This window comes from Cariama cristata, unplaced genomic scaffold (assembly GCF_000690535.1).
Source record: "Cariama cristata isolate BGI_N322 unplaced genomic scaffold, ASM69053v1 scaffold8925, whole genome shotgun sequence".
NCBI lineage: Eukaryota > Metazoa > Chordata > Aves > Cariamiformes > Cariamidae > Cariama > Cariama cristata.
The window spans coordinates 102,864-106,921 of NW_009618284.1; positions in this window are offsets into that span (position 1 = coordinate 102,864).

The following is a 4,058-nucleotide window of genomic DNA, read 5'->3' on the forward strand; positions in this document are numbered from 1 at the left end:
ATTCCCTTCTTTGGGTGAGAATGATTTTTTTTTTCTCATTATCTCCTAGTGAAGTGGAAGAGGGGGGCCTTTCTGTGGAGACAGACACAGGAGGCTGCCCATGTCAGTGGTGAATTTTTGTTAATGTTCTTTTCAGGAAACAGCAGCATTTCATCTTTTATAACAGATTTGTCCAAGCAAGCAAATTCCATCACTCTGAGCATGTATAAAACCATTCTATATTGAAGAAATTCCATCCACTGCATACCCGCTGAATCAGTCTGGGTAGCATAATAGAGGTGGCAGGACCAAGGCTAATTATCACAACTCCTTTGCTTGTAAAGTCTAGTGGCACTATAAATTAAATTAATCCCAATCCTCTGGCCAAGTATCACAGCAAGAATTGATGCAGATGCTGCACAACATTATCCAAAGGATAGTTAGGGCTTTGTGCAGGGGTGGAGGGGGAAGATAGCTCAGTGTTTCCCAAACACAGAGCTCACAGACCCTTCCTGAAAGGACTGAACTGTGAGGGAGACACTCTGCTGTGTCTCTCTTTTCTCAGGTTGTGTTGTGGGGTAATAGGAGCAAGGGATTTTTGTCTGAGTAACCTTTCAGAGCAGGATATCTGTCTCATGTTCTTTTTCTATCACCTGTCACAGTGCAATAGCTGACTGATTTACTTCAACAAGTATTCCTTTCCCAGCCTGGCTGACAGCTCTGTTTCACATTATATGCTGATGGTTGTGGCGGGTGAGCCGCAGAGCCTGGTTGACAAGCAGTCCCTTTGGCTGCCCTACCATTTCACCTCCTGTCATCCCCCAAACACCCCAGAATCCCAGCTGCCAATGAGGAGGGCACCAGAAAGACATAGACCAGTGGTGCAGTGAGAAATAAAGCAAGTGATAAGCTCACCAGGATGGTGTGTGAGAGTAGGAGACAAGCAGTAGGTTGCCCAAATGAGCATGGAGTAATATTAATTGTCCTCAACAAAAGCAAAGAAACAGACAAAAGCCATTGATGCAGGCACAAGACGAAGTCACAGAACCCATTTGCTACTCTGCTAGAATTGCAGAGACATAAAATACGAGGCAGTGAATCAAGCCATTGCTGTGCTGTGAAGCAAAAAGACACATTACACGAATTACCCTCCTGAGAACTTCATTAGGACCTTGTAGTTATAAATTCCAGCAATATAGCTCAAGTTGCGTCTGCAACACAGACATCAGTAATGCCAGGTCTTGCCTTCCTCATCAGCATGTTCCATTGTATAATTGAGCTGGTTATCCAAGGCAATCAACTCAAAACTTTCCTAGACTATGCCTGAAATACAGTGTTCCACAGTAAAGGCATGGCAGTCAACAGGGTCATCAAGAAAAGCAAAGTGCTTGCACTAACCACAGATGTGTGCTTGCCACAATCCTGACTTCTTAAAGTAATGCATCAAGGTTAAAGGATCATATTTACAAATCTCTCTTTCAAGGTATACCTAATTCCTGATATTCGTGATAGATAGGGGAGCTCTGCCACGCTGCTAGCTCTGCTAGAATTGTTGCACTAAGTGGGAGTATTTCACCCTTAGGGAAATTAAAATCCCTCTCAAAAGTGCAAACAAAACCTAAGACAGTAAACGGAGCAGGTGAGAGAGGGGGAGGGAGGTGTGAATAAAATGAGCCGTGGGACTTCACTGAGGAGGTGGTGCTATGGCAATCTCTTTTTCTCCCTGTGAAATACCAACTCTTGCATCTGCTTCTTCAGAATTGTAAAGTATAGCTATCAACACCGATAGACTTCGTGTTTTCATGCCCAAAGTGTCATTCCAGTGGCATCTAATTAAAGGCTTTTAATATGGGTTATGGACAGTGATAAAGGCAAAACAATATATACAAGGAAACAACCCAACTAGAATTTTATATTAACACATCTGTTGCCTCTTATCAAGATCAGTCAGGGACATTTTACATACATTAAAAGCAACGCAAGCTAAAACAAAAGCAGAAGGCACAGCTTCTCAAATGTGCTTAGGTTTTGTAATGTGATTGTAAAGTATTCTGAAAAAGGAAAAACCCTGATTACACTCTGCATTTAAATATAGGTGAAGTCAGAAATATGACTCTACTTTTCTTATTTTTGTTTCTGTTACTTACCCGGTTCTTATTAATGTGGTTTTACCATCTTCAATGCATTTATATTCATTGCAATGGTGCCACATAAAGAGATTATACAGACCTTAATCAGTGAATGGGATTTGGATGCTAGTTCAATACCATGCTAACACCTTAGCCATTGCACCCTCTGTACTTAAGGAGGAATTTTCTCCTCCCAGGAGAAATTTTTATCCTTAGAGTATAGAGGGCAAAAACACGCAAAAAGACAATTCAAAGGTCAAACTCTACAGTTAAGAATCACTCTAAAGAGATTTGCACTCTCCTAATAGTAAGCTGGGCATAATCACCACAAGAATTCTTTTCTTAAATAAAGTGTCTAAGGACATAGCAAACAAATGAGTTTTATTCTCTTGAAACTACCCAAATTTATTTTGATGCTACACTTAAAACAACGCTGCCCCAAACTCAGTGTGTATAAAGTATTATCTATTATTTGAAATATTTTCTTGGAAAATTGTAAGAATCAACAGCAACAACAAAAAACGGAAAGAAAAACCCAGAGAAAAACCCCTATGAGGGGTTACATCCAGTAAAGCTACAGCACTGTATAGGGAGCTCAGTCACAGTGGCATACTCTGCACTGCAGAAAGCAGAAGCTCACTTTTCTCACTAATAACTGAGACATCTTTTGTACTGACAGGGATTCATACCAGTAAACTATTAGGCCATGTACAGTCAAGAAGATGGTAGAGAAAAAAAATATTTTTGTATTTATTTAGTAGATTTGTATAGTACCACCACATATTTTATGCAGGAACTAGAGAATGAAGGAGATTGCAGATAAAAGTATGACAATCTTTACAAGCCATTAAGTCATTTTAGCAATAGGATCCTTCTCTAGAGGATTATTCACATGAGAATTTAAGGATAACACTGTACTATGGAATGAAGTTATGTTTGTAATTTGTAGCACAAGATTATTCTTTGTTGGTTTTCCTTAGGCCACTAGAAATAGTCTTGAGTCCATCTGTGACCTAGAAATGTTGGGTTAGATTCAACTTGGGCAAAAAAGGAGAGAATTTATTTCCTATTCATCTAAACAAGCTGGACTATGTCCCATACACAAAGATTCCTATTATGTGCACCATATTAATCATGTCTGATTAAGGGGTCTGACTTAAAAAGCATGGAGAAACACCACACATTTATTTTTCCCGCTCCTTCCTGCCCCCAAGTCACCAGAGTTAATTATTACTCTCTTCCAAATAATCCTTATTTGCCATGGTCTCTTTTTATAATGGACATCTCTAGATCATTAAAACCATCTTGGCCTCTGGTGTCTAATCAGTGTTTGAATAGCAGGCTTTCCCAGGCAAAGTGAACACTTGGTGTTTTGTTTCAAGAGGTAGTAGTTAAAAGATCATCTTTTGGGCATGAACAAGAACAAAAATCGATTGCAAAGACAGGAACAGAGCAGTATGAAGTGTTCAATCCCTTCAAAAGCTGCACAAGCAAAAGGTGACTATGGAAGTGACATACAGAAAAGGTTTAGCACCAGGCAGGTTTGGAAGCATTCAGGGGCCTCTCCACAGCCCAGGTGGCAGAGCAGGCCCCGGCCCTGCAGGCCTCAGACCAAGCCAGGCCAGGCCAGGCTGCAAGGGCGTTTTTGATGCCTCGCCACTTTGTTACTTCAGAGCCACTCTTCCCAGGACTGCCTTCACTGACAGCCTGAGCGCTTTGAACCTTGACAGGCTCAAAAATCCCCCAGCACAAGAGGTAGCAGCCGGACTGGGGCAGCAGACACGCGGTCTTTTGTTCCCAGTGTCCGTTTCATGCTGAGAACTCGAGGTGAGCGGCTTTTAAACAGCACGACCAGTGTCGCTGGGTCACAGGAAGCAGAGCCGTCAGCCCCCGCTCCCTGCGGGGCCTTCTCTCCCTCTGCATAGAAGCGGCGGGGGGGGGGGGGGGAGC